Below are 19,622 nucleotides of genomic sequence, written 5' to 3' on the forward strand. Positions count from 1 at the left end.
AGCTCAGAGAGGTCAGGGAGAAAATTCAAAATAAGTGTTTGTTTTTCTGATCAGATCCAAACAATCGGTCTCAAAATAGAGCACCCCAGAAAAGCCACAGACTCTTCTAAGTGGCCGGAAGCTAGCACACCCGAGGACCTCTACTCACGGGAGTGAGAAGCAGAGAAGAGAAAAAGGCGCTCAAGGCTCCCTTGACCACAGCAGGTAGAACTGGGGATCCCTCCATCAAATTCCTTTTACATATTTAGGAGAACATTCTTTTTTTTTTTTTTTTAGATTTTTAAAATTTATTTATTTGACAGAGATCACAGAGAGAGGGAGAAAGAGAGAGAAAGAGAGGAGGAAGCAGGCTCCCTGCTGAGCAGAGAGCCCGACGCAAGCTGAAGGAAGAGGCTTTAACCCAATGAGCCACCCAGGTGCCCCAGAACATTCTTTAGGCCAAAAGAACAAGTTGACTGTTAAGGTTAGATGCTTCTAACCAGAAACCAAGCAGGCCATTTGGGCTGACAAGAGGATAAGGCTAGCTTAAACGAGGCCCTCCCCTGCAAATCCCAGTCTGGGCCAGAGCTCCTAGAGGTGGATCAGACCAGGGTCAGTGGCTCAAATGTCTGGAACTGTCTCCCTCTCTTGCTGCTCCCTCTTTGGTGGGTAACGTGAGCCCTGGCCTCTGCTCGGTGAGTCTATGCTGTCCACAGCTGTCCACAGGAAGCCTCGTGTTGGGGGTTGAGAAGCTAGAACAAAAGAACAATCGGCTGGAGTCTGCATGCTTGTGGAATGTCTTCCTGGGAAAAGTGAGATGGGAAATTGGTGGGAAAAGTGAAAAGGAGTCCTAAACACCAAAGGCAGAACAATAAAGCTTACAAGAGTCAGAAGGTAAAAGAAAAAACTGAGAATGAAAGCACCCCCGGGTTGGTAAGGATTTCTTCTTGTGACCCAAGAGCACAACCTTAAACGAAAAGCCTGACAAATTTGACTTCATTTTCAGATTAATAAATAATTCTATTTATATAAAGCTCTAAAAAGGTAAAAGTAAACTATAGTGTTTAGGGAAGCACACTCGGGCTGAAAATTCTCCAGAGAGGCAAGGGAATCATTGCCGTGAAAGTCAGGGTGATGGTTTCTTTGGAAGGTAAGGGGGGTGGGGTGGGAGCTGGGCCAGGGAAGGTGCACACACAGCAGACTTTTAGAGTCTGGTGAAGGTCTAGTTCTTGACTTTGATGTAGTTATATGGAAGCTATAATGTGGGAACTTGTGTATTTATGTCTTTTGCACTTTTCTGCATGTATGTGTGCTGGACATAAAGGTGGTTTTCTTTTTTTTAGGATTTTATTTATTTATTTGAGAGAGAAACAGCACAAGCAGGGGAGGGGCAGAGGGAGAAGGAGAAACAGGCTCCCTGCTTGACACAGGGCTTAATTCCAGAACGCTGGGATCATGACCTGAGCCAAAGGCAGATGCTGGATGCTTAACTGACTGAGCCACAAAATGCCCCTTTGGTTTTATTTTTAAAGTTTATTTATTTATGAGAGAGAGCATGCACAAAAATGCAAGTAGTGGGGAGGGGCGGAGAGAGAGAGAGAGAGAGAATCCCAAGCAGACTCCTTGCTGAGTGTGGAGCCTGATGTGGACCGATCCCACAAGATCAGATCTAAGATCATGACCTGAGCTGAAACCAAGGTCAGATGCTCAAGAGACTGAGCCAGCTGGGCCCCCCTGGACATAAAGATTTTAAGAAAAAGTGAAGGGGAAGAAGACAGCTAGGCTGAGAGCACATGACCCCAGAGGGACTATATACAAGAAAAGCCAGGATGGAGGAAAAAGGACCAAGCTTGTCTTCTCCCAGTGATGATCAAAACTCAGACAAAGGCCATTCAAATAAACTGTTAAAAAACAAAATTATTATTAAGCAATTATTAATTTTTAAGGTGTGGTAATTTGGTTGTGTGTGTTTGTGTATTTGAAGATTCTTTATCTTTTGGAAATACATTCTAACATGTTTATGACAGAAATGACATGACATCTGGGATTTGCTTTGAAATTAACTGATGGAGATCAGACGAAACACCACTGGCTGTGAACCACTGAGGCTGAGTAAGTAGATACGATTCATACAGTATTTTCTCTACAGTGAAATTAAGTTTGGAAGTTCCCATTATTTATCATCGTTTTTTAAAAATAACACAGAGGAATATATTCTTGGAAAGACTCTAACACTGGTTATTCTACAGCTTGGGAAGGACTCTCCCTGGGACCACAAATGAACATATTTCTTAACATCCAGAGCCTCTCCTAGGCCTCCCTGGGCCCTGCTCAGCTCCGATCCCCACCTAAACCCACAGTCAGCAACTGTGACTGTGGTCACAGAAAGTGCCGCACACCCTCTTTCGAAGTCCGAAATAAAGGATTATGATCACTAAAGAACCTTTCATAATATCTTGGAAAGAATCTAAAAATGCCTCCATTGCTTTTAGATGGGTAGAACCAAGTGGTATTAAATCTAAAAATGTGCACAAATGTTCCTTTGACAAAGGACTCGTACCCCAACTATATAAAGACCATTTACAAATCAGCTATGAGAGGAGTGATCCAATTAAAAAAAAAAACAGGCAAAAGATTTGTGGACACTTAAAAAAAAGGAGATGCGTGGATAGCCAATAAGCAAATGGAAAGTGTTCAACATCGTAAATCATCAGGGAAATGCAAATTAAACCACTTCACAGGCACTAGAACAGGAGAATTATAAAGGACTGACACCGCAAGACGCTGGTGAGAACCCTCATGCCCCGCTGGGGGGTGTATAACATGGTGCAACCCCTTCAAAGAACTCTTCTGAAGGTAAATATACATGTACCCTCTAACCCTATAATCCCACTCGTAGGTATTTCCCCAAGGGAAATTTAAAAATATGTTCATGCAACAAACTGTCCCAGCTTCTAGCAGCCATCTCCCACCCCAAACTGGAAACCCCTCCAACAACAAAAGAATGGAGAAATTGTGCCATGTTCATTCAGTGGACTACTTCTCGGCAACATCCAGGAACTACTGACACGTGCCACGATACAGATGAACTCCACAAATGCTAAAGGTGTATGTGTGATTCCATTTATATGAAGTTCTAGAATGTGCAAAAGCAAATGATAGTGACAGAAGACCAAACGTGTTCGGGGGGTGACTGGGAAAGGGCAAGAGGAAACTTTCAAGGGAGATGGAAATGTCCTACATCTTGTTTTGCATGATATTTACATAACAGCTGTCCAAACACATTGAACTCAACACTTAAGACCTGTGCATCTTTTCTTTCTGTATTGAAAAAAAAGTTTGTTCTTTCCATCTTGGGGTAGGTAATGGCAAACTCCAGAGTGAACACGTAGTGCCTGCCTACCCAGCGTGTTCACCTTCCCAAGAGTGATCACCTCCCCTTCCCATCTTTCTCTGCTGTTACTCTGTCCTGTCAATCTCCACCCAATCTGCCAAGCCAGAGCACTGGGAGTTGTCCACCATCTTCCTTCTACTCAGTCACTCCCCGGATCACTCCTGAACCCACCTCTCCTCTCTCCATCCCAGCTGCCTTAGCTGGAGCTCAGATCCACGTTACTACACCTGCCTCCTGAACATTTCTGGTCTGCCCTCCCCCCCCCACCCCTGAATCTATCCTCATCCAAACACAGAAGCCTCTGCTTAACTTCCTTCTACTGCTCTCCCTCACCCTGAGCATATAGACCACACTCCTTAGCAAGAACAGCAAAAGCACTGAGGTCCTTTCGTGCATCGAGCCGTTCTTCGTTTTCGCTGTTAGCTGCCCAGAGCACCCTCCTACCACCTTCCCTCTTCACACTTCCCTCCCACCCTATCTTCACACCCGTCCAACCTGCTAAGTCCCCACTCGTCCTCAAGGCTTGGATCAAGCATCAGCTACTCTCACAGGCCTAGCACCCCTCCATTCCACTCTGCCTCCAAACATCTTTTTTTTTTTTTTTAAGATTTTTTATTTGACAGAGAGAGAGAGAGAGAGACCACAAATAGGCAGAGAGGCAGGCAGAGAGAGAGCGGGGAGCAGGCTCCCCACCAAGCAAAGAGCCCAACGAGGGGCTCAATCCCAGGATCCTGAGATCATGAACTGAACCAAAGGCAGAGGCTTAACCCACTGAGCCACCCAGGCACCCCTCCAGACATCTTTTTACACTGGTGTGGGGGGCTTCTATACGTCTAAGATGGTTACAACTGTGTGCAAAGCACCTGACATTTGTTAGCTCGTTTAGTAGTAATTATCCCTCTGCATAATGAGGATTGGCTTTCTGTCTCTAAGCTGTAAATGGGGGCTATTTTGTTCAAAATTTCCCCTAGTACCTTTTCAGGCACCGGGAGAATATAGGTACTAGCTTACCGGTTTGTTGAATGAATGAAGGAACGTCAACACAAGTGAAGGCGCAGGGTGGCTGCTCTCTTAGTCCAACTAAGTGAAGCGAGCACAGTGAGCAGGCCAGCTGCTGAGCCTTCCACCGGCTGGGAGTGGCAGAGCCCAGGCGTAGCCAGAGCAGCTAGTCCGTGAGGTAGGTCCTGTGCCGTGCCCAATCCCCAGGCGCCTCAATGGTCTTACTCTCTTCTCTAACTGTGAGCCGCTCCTCACAACCACCACTTACAAAGAGAGTACCTGCTGTATACTGCACATTGTCCTGGCCCCTCACGCACCTGCAGTGATCTCACCCCAGCAACGGTCCTGAAGGTGGGCATCACCATCATCAGCCCCGCGTTTACGACATGAGAAGACAGAGGTTCCGAGAGAGTGAAGGAACTCGGTGGAAAGAACCAGAGCCACTGGATGGTAAAGGGGGAACAGACAGCAGCTCTAAAACAAAAAACCTATGCTCTTCCCACTCACCACACTGCGTCCCAAGAAGGACAAACTGAGTAACTTTCTTCCTGCTTTGAGACACCGGTGTTGAGTCCTGGTCATATAGCTGTGCGTACACTTTTCAGAGAATGGGAAACCAAGACTCATGGCCACTCTGTGCCTTGCTGAGGCCAAGAAGTAAGGACAGGAGGAGGCGGGGGTGGGGACCGCAGGCCCAGGCCCCTCCTGATGGTTCACCCCGCGTGCCACACTTCTACCTTCTCAAACCCATCTTCTGGCTGAGAAGACCGGGCTTCATGTTCAGCACTTCTAGAGAACGAGAGGAATGAGCATAATACCTTTAGAGTTTCTAATGGCTCTGGTTTAAAAAAGCAAAACTCTTGAAGGCAGTGGATTAAGTAAGCCTCTGCCTTCGGCTCAGGTCATGGTCTCAGGGTCCTGGGATCAAGCCCCGCATCGGGCTCTCTGCTCAGCAGGGAGCCTTCTTTCCCCCTCTCTCTGTCTCTCTGCCTACCTGTGATCTCTCTCTGTCAAATAAATAAAATCTTCAGGGGAAAAAAAAGGAAAAATCTTTAAAGCTGAACTTCTCACAGGCAGAGACAGAGCTGACAAGAGCCTGTTTTGCACGAAAATGGCCTTGAGGGATAGGTGCAGTGTTGGAGGCAACTGGGGAAGAGAAGCCAGAAGGCATGAGGATCTGGAAGGAGCCTGTGGGAAGCTGGTGGTTTAAGGTGAGGTTGATTGTATCAACCTGGGACTTGAGGAGGTGACTGGCTCGCAACCTCCCAAGAAGTGATGAAAAGCAGAGAACCCTGCTGACAGAACTGTGATCTTGTGGAGAACACCACAGAATCTGAGGAAAGCAAGCTGGACTGTGCCTGGCTATGTGGAACCATGAGACAGAAGCCACCGAGGTCCCCAAAGCCAGGCCGTGGAGCAGGACCAGAAAACCGGTGGGTGGGTGGTCCCGTCTTCCCTGAGAAAAGGTGGGGTGAAGGAAAGATCTCGGAGCAATCGACCCAGCCTCTTCCCCCTCCACGTATCTGAGACATCAGTTCATAGAACCTGCACTTCACTGTTAAGTGGAAGAAGAAAAGAGGAGTTTTCTATCTTTTCCTCTCATTTCTTTCTTCACACCAATGTGTGTAAGAATCGTGCCTATCAAGGCAGAAGTTAGCAGGCCGGAGGAAGAAGACAGGTCCTTTGGATGAGGACCTGGCTGGCTCTTTGCTAAATCTCGGTTTCTCAGACAGGCAACCGCCCTGCTGGAGGCCCAGGTCTCTCTTCTCTCCCTGAGCTCCGCAGGCAGGAGCTGCTCGCTGGCTATTGTAAAAGTAGTCTTTGTTCTTGGAGTCCAACCAGCGTGGGCCTCAAATTTCCATGACACCCACAGCGGGCAGTCCCTCCCACGCCACCTTCATGACCTGAGGCTAAAGAAAGAAAAAAGCTGGCAGTAAATGTCCTGGGCTACAAAACTAAAATCTCCTCCCAAGAGAGATCACACATGAGAGGACCCCTGGAATTCTCCCCAGAAAGCAGGCACCCGGAAAACCAGAAATTCCCCTAAAGAGAAGCAAGGAAAGCTCGCTTGGTGGAGATTTTTTAGAGATAATTGTTCCAAACAGTGCAAAGTAGAGAGATGGAGCAGCCAGACCACAGGACCTTGGCCTAGTCAGGGGGATAAGCACAACTAAAGGAAGACCGGGGCAGAGGTGGGGGAAGGGTGTACCATGGACGTGATGTAGGGCGTGGTGAGCAAAGAACAGAGAAAATCAGGATACACAAAAGCAAGTTCTGGAAGTATGCCCCACACTGTTGGGGGAGGGGGTGGACTGAGTGCTCACAGAAGGGTTGAGCTGGGAATACCTAGAAAGAAGTATCCCTCTATCTTGCCATCCAACTACCTTTTTGAAGAAAAAAAAAAAAAATCTAGGGACGCTTGGGTGGCTCAGTCAGTTAAGCCACTGCCTTCGGCTCAGGTCGAAGGGATCAAGTCCTTCTGGGACTTGATCCGACTGGGATCAAGTCACACATTGGGCTCCTTGCTTGGCAGGGAGCCTGCTTCTTTCTCCACCTCTGCCTGCTGCTCTGCCTGCTTGTGCACTTGCGTTCTATCTCTAACAAATAAATAAATAAAATCTTTTTTTTTTTTTTAAGATTTTATTTATTTGACAGAGAGAGTTCACTGTAGACAGAGAGGCAGGCAGAGAGAGAGAGAGAGAGAGGGAAGCAGGCTCCCTGCTGAGCAGAGAGCCCGAGGCGGGACTCGATCCCAGGATCCTGAGATCATGACCTGAGCCAAAGGCAGCGGCTTAACCCACTGAGCCACCCAGGCGCCCTAAATAAACAAAATCTTTTAAGAAAAATTTTTTTTAAAAATCTAGTTCCTAATCTGGTTTTCTAGCCACCAGAGAACAGGGAAATGCAGTGTCCTGGATGAAATGCAAATGATCAGACACCAGCACAGGGATGGAGGCCCCCTGCAAGTTAATAAATTAGCCTGAGCCACTGTCTGATCCAAAACATCTCACCATGCGTGGATGTCCTGGTAGAACTGATTTCTAGAGTGTGAATAAACGGTTCCGTGGCAGCTATACCCCAACAACCAGTCTAGTACCCAGGGAAGCAAAGATCAAAACCATGGTGTCCCCACACTCACAGTAACCCACCCCGCGCAGCTACTTGGTCAACTAAAGCTCCTGGTGGCGAACTGGTCTACCTCACCTTAGTAACAAACACTGTCGGCCCGAGTGGCCCACTTGCCTGTCCTTGTAATTTCTAGATCCAATAAAAATGAGTATTAAAATATGCTATTAATTATTATTATTAATTTGTGGGGGTTCTTTCCTCCAGATACATAACTGAGGACAAGGAACAATGACGGAGGAATGCAAGGAAGAAGAGCGTGGCTGAGCACATCAGCGGGCAAGAGCCATCTGAGGGGGAAGCAGGGTATCTAAGAGAAAGCAATCCTAGGCCAGGTCCCCCGGGTAAGATGGACTGGTACAAGGGAGAGAGATCCAGGAACGGGGCCTTGGCAGGACAGGTCCCGTAACAATCAGGCAAGCCTTGGATGTGCGCATCTGAGCAGGAGATCGGCAATCAAAAGGCTGAAGGATTCCGCAGCGGATCTCCTCCTTCCAGATTTCCATTTTTCTCCTGTTGAGTTTCTCAGCCAGGGATGGTCTCTGCGATTAAATGACCGAAAGGTCCTTTTTCTCCACAAGCCCCATTCCGAAGACAGGCTCTGTGCCTACCTGGGGACTGAGATGCTGGCTTTTTGAGCTCTCCTGGGAAAATGGGAACAAAGGCTCTAAATATGGCTCAAAACCCTTGCACGAGACCACATGGAAAAGGCAGCATGAGGCCGGCAGGAGGAGGAACCCATCAGAATTAAAAGGCTCTGCATCCAGGACCCATCCCGTTTGGATCGCTGTGCAAGATTTCTCCAACCAAAGCTCCCGGGTCCCAAGTGTAAGGCTGACTGGATTCCCATCAGGAAACTGCGCAAGGGTATGTTCTTGTACAGAGTCTCTCCAACGTTATTCTTGGCTCTGCTAACATTGCTTTGGCTTTAAAAAATCAATAAATAAAGCAAGCAGAAGGTCCCTTCACATCCAGGCTGGACTAAAGGGGCTTTGCCCTTACCAAGCCAAAGGGATATTTAGCCCAAGGAGATCACTTCTGCTGGATACCTGACGCTTCACATGATTTTTCCTTGGGAAGGCCAGCAGTTCACAGGAAGCTTTGCTACATGAGAATCGATGTTGCTAAGCTACCAAAAGTCACTGTGGTGAGAGAAAAGCCAGAGATTGGGGCGGGGGGGGGGGGGAGTACAGGAGAGGGGGATGGGACATCAACAGGAGAAAAGCAGGAGAAAGGGAAGAAGAAACAGGAAATATAGTCCAGATTACACAATGACTTTTAAGGCTCTGAAAGGAAATGGCTAAATCCTGAAAATTTCAGTTCTATAAAGTGGATCAAAATCCTTTCCAGTGATCCTAAAATGACATGACACAAAGAAGTTATCTAGAAAGAACAGCTCTTACTCCTCTGGGTACTTTGATCGAAATCGAAAGGAAAAATGCCTTGATCTTGTTCTATTATTTATTTTATCATTTTTGTCTGACAATCTGGGTACAACAAACTTTTATCTAGTAGGAGCTCAATAAACACTTGCTGGTGGACTGGCCAGTACTCTCCCAGGGAGAAGACCGCAGTGATGAAGGACGGATAGGATAGGGGAGAAGAGGGTGTGTACGAAGTTCTGTGCTAACGGGGCTGTGTGTGATTCGGGGGGTGTGATGCAGTAGGTGGTCATTAATGTGCTTTTTAAAAAATATATATTTATTTATTTATTTGAGAGAGAGGGAGGGAGAGAGCACAAGCAGGGGGAGGAGCAGGTGGAGGGAGAGGGAGAAGCAGACTCCCCGCCCAGCGGGGAGCCTGATACAGGGCTGGATCCCAGGACCCTGGGATCATGACCCAAGCGGAAGGCAGACACTTAACAGACTGAGCCACCCCCATTCATAAGCTCTTGCCATCAAAGTCAACAAGCGTACTTCTTGTTTTGCAACACATGGTGGAGTTTTTCCAAATCCCGGGCGTTCTCAGTCCTTTTCTCTGTCCACTAAAATCCTACCGCTTACTTCTCCAAAGTGAAGAGGCTAAGGAAAGACTCCATATTGTCAGAACCAGCCACAAGGTAAACAAAGACAAAGAAAGTGTGTGGTAGCCAATTAAACAGAAACACAGGCTCCTGGCAGCGACATGACCCAGTTTTTCCATTCACTTGATGTAAGTAAACCCCCTTTACTGAGATGGGCCCTCTGACGGCTTCAGGGGGGGAAAAAATGAAAGGTTTTCCATGTGTTTCTATAAGGCTTCTCTACCTCCTTTTCCCTAAGAAAAAGTAAAATTTCATTAAACCCAACTCCCATTCAATGGAAAGGAAATTATGTAGGGTGAAAGCACATGGGCTCTGGTGGTGTGCAGACCTGGGTTCGAATCCTTGTTCTGTCCCCGCCCATTAGCCATGAAGTCCAAGGGCAAGTCTGCTGAGCCTCCCCCAAGCCTCAGTTCCCTCGTTCACAGAACACAGATGTCAGTAACTACTTCGCAGGTTGCTGAGGTAACTGGGACAGGCAAGCCATGTTGTCCGTGTGTGCTCTGTGAGTGTTCCTTTCCCTTCCGCTTGGATTCACACCACACCTAAGGGAGTAAGCACAGAAAAGAACAGAACACTGGGCTTAAGGGGTTTTTAATGGGCTGGTGGAGGGGGGATACTCCACATCTCAGAACTGGAGAAGGTTCAGCAAGATTTTAAGAACTTTAAAAAAGTAGGGCGCTCTAAGGTCTTCAGACAACTGTGATTATCATTCACAGAGAAAAACGACAGTGGGGATGTCAGAGAACCTTCTAGATACCTGGGAACTTATGCAAGCACTGACTGATCCACTCCAATTGCTAGACTCAAAAAACAAGTCCCAGGAAGTTGGGAGTTAGAATCTCAGAGCACAAAGAGAAAGCACCATGGCCTTCTGCTTAAGGGCTTGTGCGGGTCAGGAAACAGGTTCGGCTCTCAGCTCCTCCCCCCACCAGCGAGGCGACCCTTGCCTCCTTGGAGAGTGAGAAGGCAGAGCAGTAAGCCCAGTCCCAGCTGGAGCCAAATTCTTACTAAGTGGTGAAGTTATCGTGCTTGCAACACGCTGAAAGCTTTGAGCCTTGATGGCTGGATGGTTGTGCCATTCAGGTCAAAAAGTAGATGGTGGAAAGGTGAAGATAAAGGAGAAAGGCTGGCGGGTTAATCCTGGGGGGTCACAGGATGCAAAATGAGTGTGGTGCCTGGGGTTTCAAGTTTAAGGCCATAGACACTTCAGAGCCCGTGGATACTACTTCTACTTCAGAGAGATCAACAAAGCACTGGAATGCTTAGTCTTTGCTCCCCCTGGATTTGCCAACACAAAACGTGGCCTCACTCACAAAGGGCACGCAGGAGCATGGCCAGTTCACGATCCCCACACCAGCAGTCTAAGGAAAAATGCCCAAACCTGAGATCCAAACTTACCGAGACAATAAATTCGAAACAACCAAAGTCGACACCTCACAGGTAAGGATCTTAATTAAACAGTGTCAAAAATGCAAATGTGCACGCCGTGTCTGGACCTACTGATTATGAAATAAACTTGATTAAGAACAAATCCCTTTTAAGAAGAGGAAAGAACCCAGCAACTCTCAGTGAACATCAAATGCTGTTCTCAATTAGCCCTTTTCCTCTGAACTTCACAAAGGACCAGCAGGTGGGAGATAATTAACGTTTTAATAAAACTTGTTTTACATGTCTCGGTTGGAACCTTTTTTGTTCTGCGAAGCTTTTCCCTCTCCAGCCCCAACACCCACGAAGGAAAATTTTTTTCCACAACATCATTTTTCTGGTTACATTTGGGGTTTTAGAGGACTCCGGGAAGATAACGGTGGACGAGGTAATTTATGAAAAGGAATATTTCTCTTTATCCATATTTACATTCTGCAGGGGAGTGAGTTTGGTTTTTGGATTCTCCTCCCAGGCCTATCAGGGGAATAAAGGCCTTGCTCCCACTTGACAAGATTTACGGAGCAATGAGAGGTCTGCAAGCTGACGCAAGCTACACCACCCACTTCATGCAGCGCACGCCCCCACCCCATTTTCAGAAACGGCTGACTGACAGCTTGAATTTCTCCCTTACAAACCTCTTGTCTTTAAAAGCAGCCTTCTAGTAGCTTGCCACCCTCACCCGCAAACCTCGGCATCCGCATAAGCCTGTCCCAGTATAAAAAGGCTAGTGCGTGGGGCACCTGGGTGGCTCAGTGGGTTAAGCCTCTGCCTTTGGCTTAGGTCACCCTCTCAGGCTCCTGGGATCAAGCCCGGCATCGGGCTCTCTGCTCAGTGGGGAGCCTGCTTCCCCTCTCTCTCTGCCTGCCTCTCTGCCTACTTGTGATCTCTCCCTCTGTCAAATAAATAAATAAAAACTTAAAAAAAAAAAAAAAAAAGGCTAGTGCTTGGCAGTGTGTATTTGATTAGGTCTCCAACAGCAAGCCCTGTTGCCTGCAGTCGGCATCACAAAAGCTAACATTGTACACACTGCAGAGACCAACTCGTCAAGGTACCCTAAGCTAAGACAAGGAGGACAACTGTCTTCCTTTTCAGAAAAGGAAACTGAGGCAGCTGAGAAGATTAACTGTGATGCTTAAACCCAGGGGATCTGAACCCAAGACCTGGGCTTTTTAGTCCTGGATAGATCAGAGACTGCATTCCATCTGAGAGTAACCTAAGCTCACCCTGCCGTGCACAGCCCAATAATTATGATTTTTGGCATTTTAATTGGACTCAGACCTCAGGGTTTGAATTTAAGAGGGTGAGAGTTAAAGGAATGTGTGTAGGGATTAGGGCTGGAATGCTGCCTGCCAGTTACAGTTCGTTTTCTCCTCGGGCCTTTCCAAACCCTCCCGGATGCCTCTTTTCTGCCACTGCACAGCCAGGCCAGGCCTCCCACCATCCAAACGCCAGGTTCCTTTCCAGCCCTGGAGCCTCTCCACCCCACCCCAACCCCACACACAACCACACCCGCACGAGGCTCCATACAGCGGGGTTTCCCAACCATGGCACTAGTGCCATTTTGTCGGGGTACAGCCTTGCACATTAGAGAACATCTGGTGGCAGCCGTGGCCTCTCTACTCATTAGATGCCAGTGACAGCCACCTCACTGTGACCGGCAAATATGTCTCCAGAAGGCACAGGAGATTTTTAGGGCAGAGAAATCCTTCTGTGTCATATGGTAACAGTGGGTACATGTCATTAGGCGTTTGTCAAAACCCACAGGAGGTACAACACGAAGAATGAACCCTGATGTAAATTACAGACTTTAGTTAGTAATAATGGATCAATATGGGCTCATCATTTGTAACAAATGCACCACACTAGTGGAAGAGGTTAATAAGAGGGAAAACGGGGAGGAAGGGAAAAGGGGGGGACATGGGGACTCTTGTACTTCCTGCTCAATTTTTCTGTAAACCCAAAACTGCCCTATAAAATGAAGTTCATTAACAATCCCATAAATGCAGAGAACAAAATGATGGTTGCCCGAAGGGATGGGGGTGTGTGTGGGGGGAGGGGTGAAGGCATAGGCAAAATGGGTTTTTAAAAAAAAAGAACGAATCATAAAAAAATTTTAATGAAAAAATAAAGTTTATGAATTTAAAAAAAAGTCTCTAGACACTGCTATCTGTCCTTATGGGGCAAAATCGTTCCAGGTGAGAAACCGCGCTGGAGGGGGCAGGATGGGAGCCTGGAGTGAGCCGACCAGTCTAGCTGACTGGGATGGTGGACAGAAAAGGTGAGTTTTCTGAGTGTACGTGGGTTGCAGAGATGCCTCTGGAGGACCATCTTATTGGGAAGTCGCGGGGAGGAATAGGGTCCACGCAGAGCCAAGAAAAGAGGGACCAATCCTCCTGTCCTGACCTCAAAGCCAGCTCCTGGGCCACTACATGAAAGAGAGAGAGTCAGCACAAGTTGGGGGAACAGGGGAGGGAGAAGCAGGCTACCCACTGAGCAAGGAGCCCTATGCGGGACTCGTTCCCAGGACGCGGGATCATGACCTGAGCTGAAGGCAGATGCTTAACCAACCAAGCCACCCAGGTGCCTCTGCCTAGGCGATTCTGAGGGCTCTGGCAGGGTTATGATGGAGACAGAGACCCATGTATCCAGCCCTTGCTTTGTTTTTTTTTTTTTTTTAAAGATTTTATTTATTTATTTGACAGAGAGAGATCACAAGTAGACAGAGAGGCAGGCAGAGAAAGAGAGAGGAGTTAGCAGGCTCCCTGCTGAGCAAAGAGCCCGATGCGGGACTCGATCCCAGGACCCTGAGATCATGACCTGAGCCGAAGGCAGCGGCTTAACCCACTGAGCCACCCAGGCACCCCAGCCCTTGCTTTGTATGCCCCCCAGGATGCAGGAGATGGGTCAATATGAAGTTTACATCCATTTGGCAGACACACAGACATGCACACACCTGAAATGTGAAGTCAGCCTCCCCTGCAGCCTTGAGTTCTGACTCCTGTCATTCCTTTCACCTGTGACCCCATTTCTTTCCTCTTTCCTCTTTTATCACCCCTTCCCTTGATGGCTCATCTTCTCTAAGAGAGAAAGAAAAGAGGCTCCCTGGAGAGTCAGATGAACAGGACACAGTCATACACACACTGCGGGAAACAATCAGGGTGCACTTCGTGGGAAAGCCAGGCAAGGGGACGAGCGGCACTCAGCATCCCTAAGCTGCTTTGGGGACACGGCCTGGCCCGGCTCGGAAAGACCAGAGCTTTCCCACATGGTCCATTTTCCTTTACCCCATCCATTTCTTCCACGGTTGAACCTTTTGGTAAAACAGGCCTTAAGAATGACTCCTCTTCCTCCTAGGGCCTTTGGGTGGATCAGATAGGACCGTGTGCACCTAGCCCTTAACCTGGTGCCCAGCGCACACAGCACACACAGTGACCTTGAACGCCACGGGTCTGAAGAGCACACATCCCTTTACACATGGATTGTTACAGTCCGGTTCTGAAAATGTCTCTCCTCCTTACGATTTCCTTACTAACATTCTGTTCTAGCTACTTGATTGTGAGAACACAGTATATAAGACGTGTAGCATACAAACTATGTCTTGTCAGGCAACTGATGTTATTGGGAAGGCTTCCGGTCAACAGTAGCCTATGGATAATGAAGCGTTTAGGGGAGTCAAAAGTTACACGTGGGTCATCTGGCCGTGCTTACTAGATGGTTTCTGCTATTATCTAGAGCTCTGCCTCAACTTCACTTTTAACTAAATCTAAACACTTACTAAGCCGTCTCATCTCATCAAGCCTAGCCCAGGGAAGTTTCTACAGAGTTGGCACAGCTGTTCTCGTAACAGGAGTTTCTTCCCCAGTTCAAGACTCTCTCAAACCCTTACCAACAGATGCTTGAGCCTTCCAGACTTCCAACACCATAGAAAGGACCAAGCGGCCCTGGGCTACCCCAGCCCACTGAGGCTCCCACAGCGTGTGCCCCATCAGCAGCTCACCCCATTTCTCCATTGCCTTCTATCACAGAAAATATTCTCTCCCACCCCCTCAACCAGTGGTGATTTCGCATGCCTCACTGTTTAAACTACACCTCTCAGAAAAATCCCCGCAGCAGATAAACACAGGATCTGTAATGGGAACTCCAGCACTCCCAACAATAGTGCCACTGTCACACATGTGTGAGCTCTCGTGAAAGCAAGGGATTGGCAACCTAGGGCTGCCGTGCCCAGGAAAATTATTTCCTGTGAGAGAAAGAAAACAACCTTCAGCTCCTGGCAGGTCCCGGGCAAGTCCAAGGCAGTCTCACTGGAGAACTGGAATGCCCGTCTTTGGGAATCCAGGAGGCAGAGGTGGGTAAGGACTGCAGCCACCCTCGAATGCCCAGATGGGTGAAAATAAAGGCTGCAGCATCAGGGCCTGGCTTTTTCCTAGCAGAGGAAGAACAAAACCACCATAGGCCGCCCAACACTGCTTAGAGGACAATCAATTAGCGCGATGAGTCATGTGGTCAAGAGAAGCGGGGCGGGGGGGGGGGTCATATTCCATTTCTTTTTGAAAGCAACTTCCCAGGTCTGATACAGTTATGGCTCATCAGTCCAATGTAGAAAGGCAATCGCTTAAATTTAATAAGAGAAAGAAAATGCTGGGCAGCCTCGCTGACATCCGGAATGTTCTGCTATTAGGAAAGGAAATAGAGAATTGACAGACAGCATCATCTATTGGCCTTCAGGATGCGCAGGCCCCTGGCAGTCAGCAAAGACTTCAATACTGTGAGCTCTTCAACTCGGTGTTATTAAAAGAATTCTTGGTTCAAGATTATTTAAGGCAACCCGATATTATTGGCCGAGAAGTTTCCATGAATGGAGCTGGATGAACGACACTGAATTCTCAAAGAACTACCTACCCACTGCCACTCCCTCCTCCTCTCCTATTCACCCTTGTTCCTACCTCAGCCCCCCTCTAGGCCTTCCGAGACAGTTCTCTTCCCCTAGCTCAGGTTTTCTCCGCCTTGGCTCTTTGGGGTGGGGTGGGGGCCCCCACCTGATCACAGTAAGATGTTTGGCTGCATTCCCCTCCAATTGTGACAAATGTCCCCACAGGTACCAAATTACCCCTGGTATGTGAACCCCTTCCCTAGTGTACTGTGATCCTCTGGACTATGTTCCCTTCTACTTCCCACTGCCTAGAATAGTTTCTGGTCCCAATTTTATCTCTTAACTGTTTTGCCATCAGGAATCAGTTTGGACATCACCTCCTCTGGAAAATTACTATGACATGCCCACCTTGCCAACCCCTCCCCCCACCAAACAAAAAGGGAAAGGGGCTGGGATTCCTCCCATGTGCCCGCCCTGCCTTGTGTATGGTTTTCTGATAGCACCTCTGTTCCATAAGTGTCTCCTTATCTCATTTAATAATTCATCCCTCCACTCATTCATGCAACAAATACTGAGCTGCTAGGTATAGGAAATATGACGTAAGACTTGGGTTCCTGCTCTCCTGCACTCCCATACTAGCAATGGAAGACAAACAATGAACAACTACAAATAAGAAAATGGCAGACATTAATAGAAGCCATAAATACTGCAGGTCTAGGAGACCTAGCTCCTTAAGGGCAAAGACTGCCTTATTCATTACTGTATCTGTAGGAATCAGCACTGGGCCTTAAAAAAACAAAACCAAAAAACTAGCACTTTCCCCTGTCTCTCCAGGCTTATGTCATCTTCTGCTCTCTGTCATGGTGATTAAGGTATGGGGGTTCTCTCCTGGGATACAGTAAGCTTCTTGAAGGAAGGATCCTACTCTATTTAGAAATTTTACAGAGAGAAACCAGAGGGTTTTGTTAAATGATTGTCCTCACACTACAGTTTTTAACGCTAACATTTTTTTTACTAAAGGTAGAGCTAAAATGCTTGTAGGAGGAGAAACAAGCATTTTATAGACAGAGAAACTGAGGCTCAGAAATGGTAACTTGCCCAAGGTCAGAAAAACCAGGAAACCAGACTGAGCTCCCAAACCCAAACTCTTCCCACCACATACCACTGCGTCTTATAGAAACCAGACAGACACAAATCAGGTAGAAATGTCAGGAGAAAATCTCCGTCCTCACAGAAGACTGCTGGCAAGCTGTGGCTAGCGTGTAGGGTCCTCCCTGGGTGGGAAGAGGGAGGTGGTGAGTTTATTTACAGGCAAAAGGGATCTGCTAGTTCAAGAGGAAGAAGAATGAATGACATTAATTTTTCACTCTTACCGCTGGGACTGGGCCTAAACTTCAGCTCTTTCTTAGAAGGCCAAAAACCACTCAAAAGCCAACGCCTATAAAGAAGAGGGCCAAAAATGTCTGCCTTTTTCTTTTCAAGAAAGAAGGGTTTGCAATATTTAAAAGCTTGGGCTTGTTCTGTACAGATATTTAAAAATGACCCCATCTGTTGAGCGAGAAGCATCTTCTAAGAGGCAGAGTGGTAGAGTCATTCCAAGGAACAAGCATGGACTTCAGGAAGGCAGACAGGCATTCAAATCTGCACCCACTTAGCCTCTCCAAAGTCAGGTATTTGGAAGGCGCGGCTATGATATTTAAGTGAAGTGGGGGATAACAGGGCCTAGTACAGAAGCGGACTTACTGATCGCTAAGTCCTTCCTTTTCTGCAGTTCATGCCAGGAAAGAACCTTGGCCTGGGAAACAGGAGAGCTGGTTGCAATTGCCAGTTCTGCCCCAGCTCCGCTGTGACTCAGGTACTCCAACGGTCCTGACCTCCAGCTTCCTCTCCAGTCCCTACCTCAGGCAAGAGTTCTAGGATTAAAGGACGCTTTGTCATTTAAAACCAGCACAACGCCTGGCAAGCTGCAGGCACTCCCTAAATGTTAGCTCAGTGATACATCACCTGGATTTTGTCCTGGAAACACTCGTCCTATGAAAGCTGCCCCCCTCCACTTGGGTGTAGTCACATCTGTCAGCTGAACAGTGACACCAGAAAGAGGTTCCAGCCCTCCATGGTCACGTCCCCAGAATATCCCTGGCTGTTTGCTCCAGCTGATAAGTCAAGACTGAACCTGAAACTAAGGGAAAGTATCATGACTCACCTCCTACCTCTCACCAGTCTTACCATTGTTCACACACACAAAGAACAGATATCCGTGATCCAACCCAGGCGTCAATCAACGTTAGCACTATTCCTTAAAATCTATTATGATAAAATAGGGGAAAAAATGATCTTCCAAGAGCAAGCAGATTATCTTCCTCTGATATCCACAAGCAGAAGGCATAAAATGTCTTTCTGAAGCTCCCCATCACAGTGAGGGTCCTAAGCCCACCTCTAGAGAGGCAGGCGAGGACTGGGGAGGAAGACTGCAGGGATGACAAAGAGGTCACCAGAAAGCAGGCGTCCTCCTGCAGCTGTCTCACGCTGCTCTGTGCCCCAAGAGTCAACTGTCAATCCACAGGCTTTCCGGGGCTTGTTTTCTTTCCTGCAAACGTGTCTACAGGGACGTGAGGGAGGGGAGAGAAGAGAAGCTAGAGAAGCACCTTTATATGCTCATTTCTCCTATCATGCCAACACTGCGTGCTGCCCCAGAACCATTCCCCCAGGGAGCGATTACTTAAGAGCAGTTAACAAAAGCAACTGAGGTCGGTCACCAGGTGCTGGCTTGCCTCTTCCATTCAGCTACTAGCATTACATGCAACAGTGTATTCAGTACCTACAACTCTTTAGAAGCATTATTATGCCCATTTTCCAGATGGAGCCTTATTAAGGTTCAGAAAGGCCAAGGAACCTGCCCGAAGTCATACACGATCTCTAAGTGGCTTAGGAGGATTCAAACCCAAGATGTTGAACGCCACAGCCAGAGGGACTGACCGCTGCCTTAACGAGAAGGATCAGAGTAACTCCCTTCTGGAGTGACCTCTCGGAAGCAAACCACCCCCCCACCCCGCCCCAACAAACACAGGTTCTTTTTTTTTTTTTTTTTTAAGATTTTATTTATTTATTTGACAGAGAGAGATCACAAGTAGGCAGAGAAGCAGACAGAGAGAGAGGGAGCTTGATTCCAGGACCCTGGAATCATGACCTGAGCCGAAGGCAGAGGCTTTAACCCACTGAAACACCCAGGCACCCCCAAACACAGGTTCTTAATAAAATTTGCGATCCTTTGTGGGAAAGGGAAAGTCACCGGTCTGTGGACAAGGAATAGTTAAGGCCACATTTCTGGGCTTCATTTTCTCCGTTTTGTGGGCTCAAGTCAGATTCATAGCATTAACTTTAATGCAAATTTTTTTTGGAGGTGATTCATGTAGAATTCCTGCCAAGAATTTTAATAATTAGGCTGAATGAGACCAAACTCTGTCGGTACATGCCTGACAACATCTGCTGATGTTTCAGTGATCCTGGAAGGCCCGTGAAGCCTGGGGAAGGCCTGGCGAGCAGGCCCCGTGCGGGGCTTGGCAGTGGAGAAAGACACCTGTGGGCTGCCCGCGACTTCAGCCTTCCATCCGAGTAACAACTAGCTCCAATTTTATGACACCCCATAGCCAACGGGGATGGGAGGAAGGGAGACAACAAATCAGAAAAGGCTCATAAAGAAAAATGTTTCCCAACGGTCTCTTTTCTACTGCGAGTCAAGGGCTATAAAGTGTTTCTCTCTAACTTGATTTTTAGCCTTTTGCTCTGCCTAACTCAGTCCACTC

General features: G+C 47.7%; 1 protein-coding gene and 3 long non-coding RNA genes across 4 annotated transcripts in view; 1 reads left to right on the forward strand and 3 right to left on the reverse strand.

Moving 5' to 3' along the window:
* The window catches only part of LOC309851678, a 355,127-nt gene that overhangs the window by 67,048 nt on the left and 268,457 nt on the right, over positions 1-19,622 (reverse strand). The gene's annotated exons all lie outside the window — the stretch shown is intronic.
* Positions 1-19,622, reverse strand: part of NXN (nucleoredoxin) — a 151,834-nt gene that overhangs the window by 65,108 nt on the left and 67,104 nt on the right. The window lies entirely within an intron of this gene.
* On the forward strand, positions 321-2,418 carry LOC309851693. The gene is made up of 2 exons (XR_014304874.1): positions 321-2,091; positions 2,229-2,418. It is a non-coding gene; the product is annotated as an uncharacterized lncRNA (long non-coding RNA).
* Positions 9,457-11,586, reverse strand: LOC309851692. The gene is made up of 2 exons (XR_014304873.1): positions 9,850-11,586; positions 9,457-9,519 (listed from the first exon to the last, which is right to left on the reverse strand). It is a non-coding gene; the product is annotated as an uncharacterized lncRNA (long non-coding RNA).

Source organism: Mustela nivalis (assembly GCF_964662115.1).
Source record: "Mustela nivalis genome assembly, chromosome: 17".
Taxonomy (NCBI): Eukaryota; Metazoa; Chordata; class Mammalia; order Carnivora; family Mustelidae; genus Mustela; species Mustela nivalis.